The sequence below is a fragment of the Mya arenaria genome, chromosome 12 (genome assembly GCF_026914265.1).
Source record: "Mya arenaria isolate MELC-2E11 chromosome 12, ASM2691426v1".
In the NCBI taxonomy this organism is placed as follows: domain Eukaryota; kingdom Metazoa; phylum Mollusca; class Bivalvia; order Myida; family Myidae; genus Mya; species Mya arenaria.
Window position 1 is genome coordinate 33758891 of NC_069133.1, and position 11275 is coordinate 33770165.

The following is an 11275-nucleotide window of genomic DNA, read 5'->3' on the forward strand; positions in this document are numbered from 1 at the left end:
TGGGCGCGAATAAATGTTTTATTAAAGCAAAACTAAATATTATCGGCGAGTGGCTCAATACAATCCAGCGCACCGCTAAACAACCAAGTTGTTATCTCGCCGTTAATTCAAAAGGAATTATCATGTTTTAAAGATTGAAATTGATTTGTTATTAAATACCTTGGGGAGAAAAAGAGAAAATAAGATCCTAATGTATATTTCATAAAAAGGTCAATTAAACTTAAAGGGGCTGTACTCCGTATGATAAAATAGCGGGGGAAAAAAAGAAAATTGTCGAAAACTGACATAAACTTGGCATCGATGTGTACAATGCATTGAAATTTACTAACTGAAGTACCACATAGTTTACAATTTATTTAAGTTTAGCAGTCATTTCGTATTTTTCCATTAAAAAATATTACTGGGTATGTCTACCAGGTAGAATTCATTCCTTATGCGTGATTGGCTAGTCGGTGTTATCACGTGATATAACCGAGGTAGGTGTATAGCTTAATCATGTCACCCAATTAATGTAAGGTGTCGTAGCTCAGTGGATACGACGCTGCACTGCAATTTTGGCGACACGGGTTCGAACCCGGTCTCCGACACATTTTTTTTTTTACATTTTGGTACTTTTTTACAATTATGGTATCAACGCGTAACACATTCTATTAGATAATTGTCCTGAGATTCGCTACAGAAAAAAAACTTTTTTGGTGCCAGTCTGGTGTACAGTCCCTTCAAGGGCCAAACATGCCAAACATACTAATTACAAGTAACAGCTGGAATGAAAAAAAGTAATTACGTTAAAAATTGTTCATGTTGTCCTTGTTTAATTTATCTTGTACCGTATCTAAAAGGGTAAAATTATGCATTCTTTGGAAATCGGAACTTAATTATAGCCAAAGGACATTTCCTAGTTATTTGTTCATAATTAAAAGACAATAAAATACCGCTATCGTCATATAATCTAAAAACGGTATCTTTTATTTATTTAGGAGTAATTTTAGATATTTTTCCCCCAAACAGTATACCCTAATCATCCCAACGTTGATTTCCTCCGTTACACAAAACAAAGTTTTATAATATTTTAGCCATGGACATAATGAAGTATTTTAATATTATTGGCTTAACTATTTTGCTGTATCTTCTGAGGAGATGTTCAGCGCAGATATGTAAGTAATTTTGTCAAATACAATAACTATTGTTTGACGAGAATAGTTCACGTTTTTCGCTTAAGACTTTGATATAAAAATAAGTTTGTTTGAAATGTGAATAAAAATATTGTGCTTCAAGCTTTAGAGTAAATGATTATTTTTTTAAAAATGTGACAGAAAATGCTTAATTTGCCGAAAAGCGTTAGTAATGCTATTGTAAACTTTTAGGCTTCGATTTACAAAATACTGTTCGAATGAGTATCATGTTGCTCTTTGTTCACAGTAATAAAATACATTTCAACACATTTAAGAAAAAAAGTCGTGGTCAACATAAAATCGTTGAACGGGTCCCTTAAAACTATTTATAATGTTGTGATTTTTTATAACTCAGTTATCATAACTCTGAAAAAGCAATGCATATCATTCCGTACTTTCACTCAGTATTTCCCCTCACCCCACCGCAAATGGGATAACCGGTAGGTGGCGTCAGTCTTATAAATTACCTAGTAATGCAAAACTAAGCAATAACTATTAAATAGTTATAAGTTTTATACAGTTTTGCTATGTAATGTGATGCTTTAACAAAATATAGGTTAAGTTGAATTGCATTAAAACGCACTGGAAACGCCAGGGTAGATATTCACAAACATCTTGAGTGTGAATTCAAGACTTCGACTCATAAAAGCGAGTTTTAAAATTTAACAAAATTCTTTGATATCCTTTTTTACAACATATGTGTGAGTTATTTTAAATCATTTTGTTTTTAAGATATTGAGCAATCAGAGCTCCAGCCAGTATTTGAAAGGACAGGGTGCTAGGGCACTTTTGATCCGCATTTGATGAACATTAATGGGGCACTAGCAGGGGCCAATGCTCAATTCTTATTCTAACAAAAGAGAACATCGGGGTGTTTTAAAAAGGCAGCAGGGTGCTGGAAAAGGACAGCGGGCTGCCCCCACCCTGATAGGCATAGCTGGAGTACTGAGCAATGTTTACCATTATTGCCAATCAAATGGCAATTCTACGATGAAAATAAGACTTTACAGCATGAAATCCTGATTCTCAAAATCAGACGCAATCCGGTAGTGAAGTTTTACAATCGTATTCATTTCAGAAATTTATGTTTAAAGTGACACTCTTATTCAAATCATTTCATAATAATGAAAAACAAACATTAATTTTGACTGATAAACCTTTAACTACTTACTGAATAATGCAGTTATGGTAACTATTAATTACCGATAACAAGATAGTAACTGTGTATTTTATAGCAGAACACGCAAAAATATTAAATGATTGGTGAATGCTAAAAGATTTACTGTGGTTTACTATAGTCTCTTAAGGTGGAACTACCGTGTTTTCTGTAAATTTCCTTCAAATTAAACTCGGTATCCTTCATAAGAACCATTGTTTTCGACATTTATTCATCCTTTTTGGAATATTAAAACAAAATTGTTAATTGTGGTAAATCTTATTTGGGAATAAGAGTGCATCTTTAAGTTAAATCAATAGATTCTCATTCTATATAAAAACGGATAATATAATTTTCCAAAAAAATGTTTCATTCGATTATAAACACGGAATAAAAGGGCTAAACCAATGTTTATTTTTCGGACATCTCAATTACTTTCCTATAAAAAAAACCTTACACTTGTGTATCGAAATCTTGTCAGTACAGCATTTGTCTGTTAAGTAGTTTACTTAATTCCCAGTCTTATGGTCTAGATAAAGTACGATATTTGTTCTGTACGATATTCGGTCAAATGAGTCTATGACCTCTTTGATAATTTGTCCTCACTGACAGGTAATATTGGCTAGTTAACTCATTAAAACGATTTCATTGGTTGGTAGTTATTATTGGATAAATATTATGTACGTGAAGTTAGCGGCCTAGCGGCCTAGCGGCGTGAAGTTAGCGGCCTAGCGGCGTGAAGTTAGCGGCCTGGCGGCCTAGCGGCCTAGCGGCCTAGCGGCGTGAAGTTGGCGGCCTAGCGGCCTAGCGGCCTGGCGGCCTAATTATTTTTTCTATTTCCAAGCAATTGTTAATGCGTTTTTTTTAAAACAATGATAAATCAAGGTTTATATTCATATAGTTACATAGCGGCCTTAAATTGTTATCTATTCAGAATATTTTTCTTTACCTTTCATTCTAAAACAATTTTAAATTAACTGTTTTATGCACAAATTATCACTCTGAAGCGTTTTTCAACTTTTTTTCAAAAAAGTCGATCGAGCACTTCAGCGGCCTAGTAGCGGCATAGCGGCGTGAAATTAGCGGCCTAACGGCCTAAATTGAATCCTATTTCAAAGCATGTATACATGCATTTTCTTCTAAAACAATGACATTTTAACTGTTTTTATGCACAAATTAACACATTGAAGCGATTATCAACTGTTATCCGCCAGGCCGCTAACTTCACGCCGCTAGGCCGCTAGGCCGCTAACTTAACGCCGCTAGGCCGCTAGGCCGCTAACTTCACGCCGCTAGGCCGCTAGGCCGCTAACTTCACGTTCATATAAATATTGACCAATAAATAAACAGTTTTGCTAACTTTGATTAAACCAAAAACTGAATCGGTTTTATTCAATTTGCTGATGGAAAATAATATTACAATTAAGCTTTTTTTGTATTTAAGAATATGTCATTTATCGTCCGATTTCTGATGATATAAAGAACAAAAACACGAACAGCAAGAAGTGTCATTAACTTTGTATGTATAGTTTTAAATTATGTTGGTAGCAATCAACCAATTATTATACCGTTTCAAATCATGTAAAAGATAAATGGGGTCACCACAATAGTTCAATTTAGCGATAATGACAACAAACTTAGCTTGTTTGTTAGATTCCTTAAGTATAACCACCTTGAATGGATAAGGGGCATGGGGCGGGCATAAGAGTTGTTTAGGTATGTCCGTGCCTTTTGGGTGGAATTTGACTTGATCCATCGAATCCCCGTGCAGAGAGGGATTTGAAAGCCAAAGAGAGTGTTGCTAATATATCCTTATCCTAAAATGAGGTACGAAGCCAAGGGAATAATTCCGTCCCAAAGTCGGTTTTGTGTTAAAACATCTAACCAAGAGAAGAGAAAAAATGTGTTAGCCACGGCTAAAAGGGAGTAAGCTCCGGTTAGATTGGGGCTAGCCCATGTTAAATAAGGGTTATACGCCCCGGTTAAATGGATGTTAACACCGGCTAAAAAGAGGTTAGCTCAGGTTAATTGGGGGTTAATCGGGATCTCGGCATGTCAGCTTGGTTCAGATGCAAGGATGGCTCAGAGCCTCGACTTAGTTCATCCTCCTTTTCGATGATATTAAGAGCCAAAATTTGTTGTTTTGAATATAGTCACTTTAAATAACAGACTTTCACCTAATTTCAGGTCCTCCCGCTTCGACAAATGTGGATGGCTTCTGTTTCATTCTTTCACGTGGATTTGTGCCATTTTGGGACGCTTTGGTAAGACTCGACAAGTTATAGGCCATACCAAATTGTTTCTAATATGATGTCAGATGAACGCCATGTTCCAAGCAACCGACTGGCAATCATGATAAAAAAAAACGTTGTATAAATCTAATATGAACGTCCAGTCAATCAGGCATTGACGTTTACCATGTTATTCAAAGGTTTCTTTACTCGGGTCAATATTACATTAATCATACAGTTCTGGAAATAAATTTCTCTTTATTTCGATTTTGGTAAAGTTGGTGCTTTTTAGTGCTGTATTTATTCATTTTGAAAATCTACCCGCAATATGAAGCTAAACCTCGTTTCAGTATGGCGTGGCCTTGACATGTATAAGATTTCAAATGTAAGGACATTTTTATTGACCCAAAATGACCAAACATTACATTCAGAAGGTGTCTTACACTGGCCCAAATAACCAATGTTAATGAAATTCCAACGAGTTCTTAAAGCTACATTGGCCAGGTCGAAATGTTTCAGTTTGGCACATCAAAGCTAACCGTTCAAAAATGAACTGGATAACATTTACTGTATCGGATATCAACATATGTTAAGAGATTAGGATAATCCGAATATAAATATTTTCGACAACGGTAGTGATAATCTGTCACAATTTGATACCTTTAATGACAATGGATATTTAAAATCTTCGGCGTAGGTCTTAGTTGTGTTTATTGAAGGACACCTACTTGATTTGTGGTCCATGTCAAAATTCCTTGGTTGTCCGAAATAGGAACCGCCCAGTGTGAGTGCATACTGATTTGTTATTTCAAAAAGTCATCGCTGACTTCATCTACTTTATTGCTCACATTTTCACCGCATTGATTGTACACCTACGGCGGCCGGCTACGTCGGCTTTGTATCCCTTTTCGAATACAGTTCAGTTTTATTTTTTCTTAAAAAGCAAGACTTACAGTATTATTTTCTTCGCCTCTAACGACCCTGGTAGCGCTATAATGTATAACCTAGTTAGATTGATTATTATTAGGTCGTACTATAAATTGTTTTGTTCATCATATTTTTCAGAATAAAGAACGAACTGAATAGGTTCTTGTTTAGTGGTATTCTTTGTGATTTATTTTTAAACGGGTCTGACGTACAAGGAGAAAACATACTGCTAAAATGGGACGAAAACAATACAGCTTCAATGCTGTTCAAACTGATCGATTTGAATTTTCGATTAATGTAACTTTTTTTTTATTTATTAGGTGTTAGTGAAATGTTAGAGTAATGTTAAAGTATCTTCTACAAAGTTTTATGTTATAGTTTTAATACTGATAATTAGTTCTTTTTCATGTGTAAGACTTCAAACCTTTCATGTTATCGTTGTATATATGTTAAATTGAATGTATTATATCTATCATGTAATGAGGAACACTTTATGTTCAAGTTACTTAATAAATAAGTTGAATCTTGAATCTTGAATCTATTATTTTGCAATATACTAACTCGGAAGCCATAGAATAAAGTCTGATATTCATCGCACCTCGGTCAATATGACTTTCTAGTTTCTACAAGTGAATATCAGCTGGTATTCATTGGGTCCCTAGTCAATAATTGTATAAAGTTCATAGTTTATCAAATAAAAAATTATAATGAAATTTGTTTGTTTTTTAACGTTGTGGAGTTTTTTGCCCACACCATTCAGGAGCAGACACAAACTTGGCGATAGGGATTAGGTTATTTTTAAAGACGCTAAATTGTTATATTTGATTTCCATTAAATGTTATGTTAAACAGTTTAAAAGTTTTCACAAGGTAAAACCAGTAATATAATTACAAATATGAATATACGCCCAATGAAATGAGAATGATTCCTTCAAAAAGACGGGGGCCGTCGTGCAGAAGCGTCTTAAGATGAAGAAAATAAATCAAATGACTTCAGTGTAAAATTTTGATTTCTTATCACAAGCGGGTCAAAATCGTCCAAGTTTATTTTTTATATCGCAATATAGGTGAAAAGGGATTAATTACGCCCCAAATGCACCCCCCCCCCCGTCAACATTTAAAACTAATTGATTTTTTGTTCTGAGGGAGGGATGCAAGTCAAAAGGTTACGTCTCTAAGTTAAACCCCTTCCAACGTCAAATCATGAACACATGTATGGATTAAAAAGGAGTTTTATTTTTTAAAGCTTTAACTTTCCACATTTTAATTCCAGAATATACATTAAGCATAACACGTTGGGTTACTATGATAAAACGTTAAAGGCAATTATTGAATATTACCAAAAGGTCCAAAGATACTTCTGTTATACAGATCTAAACACTGTCACACTCTTTGAATTCAATTATTATTATTCACATCTATTTAACTTTCAGAATTTTTGCGATTGGTTGGGCTGTAAGGTAACTTATCCAGATACCGACGAAGAAAAAGCAGCTCTTCTGAAATACACGTCGGGCTTTGGAGGTAAGACCTGCCCATGATACAAGCAGTGACACCTTATTAAAAGTATTGTAGTAATTTATTTTGATATTATGTTATCATATCAATTGGCTTAACACCAATCTCTTTAAAATCATATATCGTGATGTTTACCTCATTTCATTACGTTGTGCCCATAGTGATTGGCTTAAAGGGACTCGCTCATGTTTTGGGACCAAAAATAAGTTTTCCTGGTAATGCATCTCGAAACACTTATTGTATTAATTTTTCACTCTATGATTTTGAAATTGCCAAAAAAAGTTTAAAAAATATATTGGTTTTAGTTGGGTGCGAACCCACATAATGTAAAACATCGATGGATATTTTGACTAATTCTCAAATTATGGTCTTCAAAACAGATATTTGACCAAATATCAACATTTGCTGAAGGGTTCCAACTAACAGTATATAAGTTCTAACATTGATACCGATTTGACACACTTGTTTTCGTAATAGAAAAGATGCATTTTTACAAATCATAAGCGAGTCCCTTTAACACAGACTACAATTTAATCTTTGACGCGTACGTCATACTTATTAACTACTCGACACCCGGGGTGGCTCAATTTTAATCTATTATAAATTCATATTTGAATATTTATGATTTTTTGCCTTAAATTCGTACATTCCCGATGCACTGATTTTAATACATTTTTATTAGAATAAGAGACATTTCCTTGAAAACAGGGACAAGGTTAGAAGTCTAAAATGTTAAATCCAAGATCTTGTTGAAAGCCACAATGATCATGGCCAAGCAAAAGACTTACAACGTCCCAAGACACCACACATAATACAAAACTTAGAATATCGTCGAAGGTAATTTATGGGTATACGCCTTGACACGGTCAGTGAAAACTAAGCAAGAATCAGTTGTCTGTTACCGCCTTGGCATGGTCAGTGAAACCAAACAAGAATCAGTTGTCTGTTACCACCTTGGCATGGTCAGTGAAAACTAAGCATCAGTTGACTGTTACCGCCTTGGCATGGTCAGTGAAAACTAAGCATCAGTTGTCTGTTATCGCCTTGACACGGTTAGTGAAAACTAAGAAAGCATCAGTTACCTGAAACAGCCTTGACACGCTCATTGAAAAACAAGCTAGCATCAGTTGTCTGTTACCGCCTTGGCATGGTCAGTGAACACTAAGCAAGCATCAGTTGTCTGAAACCGCCTTGACAAGCTCATTGAAAACCAAGATAGCATCAGTTGTCTGTAACCGCCTTGACACGGCTAGTGAAAACTATAACAAGCATCAGTTGTCTGTTAGCACCCTTTGCATGGTCAGTGAAATCAAAGCAAGCATCAGTTGTCTGTAACCGCCTTGGCACGTTCAGTGAAATCTAAGCAAGCATCATTTATCTGTTACCGCCGTGGCATGGTCAGTGAAAACTAAGCAAGCATCAGTTGTCTGTTACCGCCTTGGCACGGTCAGTGAAATCTAAGCAAGCATCAGTTGTCTGTTACCGCCTTGGCACGGTCAGTGAAATCTAAGCAAGCATCAGTTGTCTGTTACCGCCTTGGCACGGTCAGTGAACACTAAGCAAGCATCAGTTATCTGTTACCGCCGTGGCATGGTCAGTGAAAATACAGCAAGCATAAGTTGTCTTTTACCGCCTTGGCACGGTCAGTAAAAACTAAGCAAGCAACAGGTCTTTGTAACTGCCTTGACACGGTCAGTGAAAACTAAGCAAGCATCAGTTGTCTGTTACCGCATTGGCACGGTCGGTGAAAACTTTTACAAACATCAGTTGTCTGTTACCGCCTTAGCACGGTCAGTGTAAACTAAGCAAGCATCAGTTGTCTGTAACCGCCTTGGCACGGTCAGTGAAAACAACGCAAGCATCAGTTGTCTGTAACCGCCTTGACACGGTCAGTGAAAACTAAGCAAGCATCAGTTGTCTGTAACCGCCTTGACACGGTCAGTGAAAACTAAGCAAGCATCAGTTGTCTGTAACCGCCTTGACACGGTCAGTGAAAACTAAGCAATCATCAGTTATCTGTTACCGCCTTGGCATGGTCAGCGAAAGCTAATCAACATAGGTTTTCTTTTATCGGTAGTGCAAAACTAAAAGCAAGCATCAATTGTCTGTTACCGCCTTGGCACGGTCAGTTAAAATATTTTACAAGCATCAGTTGTCTGTTACCGCCTTTATATGGTCAGTAAAAACTTAGCATGCATCAGTTGACTGACTGTAACCGCCTTTACATGGTCAAGTAAAACTATAAGCAAACATCAATTGTCTTTAATCGCTTTGGTGTGGTCAGTGAAAACTATAAGCAAAAATCAGTTGTCTGTAACCGCCTTGATTCGGTCAATGAAAACTATAAGCAAACATCAATTGTCTGTATCCGTCTTAATTCGGTCAGTGAAAAATATAAGCAAACATTAGTTGTTTGTAACCGCCTTGATACGCCGTTAGTTTAAGACTAGTCCATATTGGGCCACTAATAAGTATATATTACTAAGATGGTATCTATTCCGATGACTAAATGAAAAAATCTCAAATAGTGCTGACGTCTCGATCAATGTATGTAAACAGGTGTTAGACGTAATATATGCTTTGCATGTACGCCTCGTAGATCCCATATCGGGTCATCTACTAACCAAGTAACTTTTAAAAACTTCCTTCACAACAATTGAAAAGTTTTAAGATGCACTCTTATTGTCCAAAAAAGATGTACAACAATTGATACAATTGTTTTTATTTCCCAAAAAAGGATTTATAAATATCGAAAACAATGAAGAATACCATGTTACTTTTGAAGGAAATGAGCCGAAAACACGGTATTTCTACCTTGTGAGACGACAGTTGATCACTGTGAATCTTTTAGGACCCACCAGTCATTTAATATTTTTTGCGTTTTCATCTATTAAATACACGGTTTTAATCTTGTTATCAGTTATTAATATTTTCCATAAATGCATTATTTAGTAAGTAGTTTAAAGTTTATCACTCAAAATTTGAGTTTGTTATGCATGTGTATGTATTGATTTTAAATACGAGTGTCACATCAAACCAATTGTATATTTCAGTTACAGATTCGTTTTGGATGGGCCTCACTGACTATCTAGAGAAGGGTACCTACGTTGATACTAGCCGGCAACTTCCGGTTCCCATGGGGAACCTCACATTCCGTCAAGGGTATCCCAAGGGGAGCACCAATGAGAATTGCGTATACGTTTACTCCCCGCCCCTAATTCTTAGTGACGGAAGTTGTGGAAATGGTAATAGATTTGTGTGTAGGTGTCCAATGTTGACGACGGACTAGACCGTGTATACTATTAAAGCTGCACTCTCACAGATTGAACTTTTAGACAACTTTTTTGTCTTGGAACAAGTCTGTAATGCGAAATTGCATGCAAACCATTCATATAAGACCGCTGACTAAAAAGATTTCAGTCACAGATTTTTCTTATTATTTCAAAAAGTGATGTTTTACGCATTTTTCTTAAACCGTTAGTAACGCTTTTAGCCATAAAACATTAACTTTGAACTGAAATATGAAAATCTGCGTTCTTATATTTTGTCAGCAGTCTTCAGTTATCACTGGCTTGCAGATATTTACGCAAAATCTTGCTCATTCCAAGAGAAATAAGAAGAAAAGTTATAAAAACGGTTAATCTGTGAGAGTGCAGCTTTAAGATATGAACATTCCTGATAAAAAGTTATTTTTCTTATTCTGCAATTGTTTGTTACGATATTATTATTCCATGTTGTTATGTTAAAATTGTATCCATATCATATTAAAAAATTAACACTTGTATGTGCCTTTGTCAGCTTTTCTGTCTTCGTTTTCTTTTTTCATTAACCAATAATGGTGTACACAGATTATTTTGTTCACATATGGTCACAAAGATACATGAAAAATGATAAAGGAAAGTCAACAATCTCGAAGGGATTCGCTAATGAACTTTTTTGTATGACAAAATTAAGTGTGGTAAATAATTAGGAGTGTTAAAACTAAGATACTGACGGCTGGAACCCTTCAAAAAATGTTGACAAATGCTCAAATATTGTCTTTGAAGTCCACAATATCGTTTGGCGTTAGTAACATTTTACAACAACAGGTTTAAAGGTTAAATTATCCCACAGCGTTTGTACGTTTCCTTGTGGGCGAGCGTTTTGTTGTCAGCTATTTAGTTGAATGTGCCGGTGTGAGTTCACTCACCACTAAAACCAGTTGTTTATAACTTTCGTTGTATGTAATTTCGGTATCAAAAAGAATAATAATAATAGTAATAATAATAATAA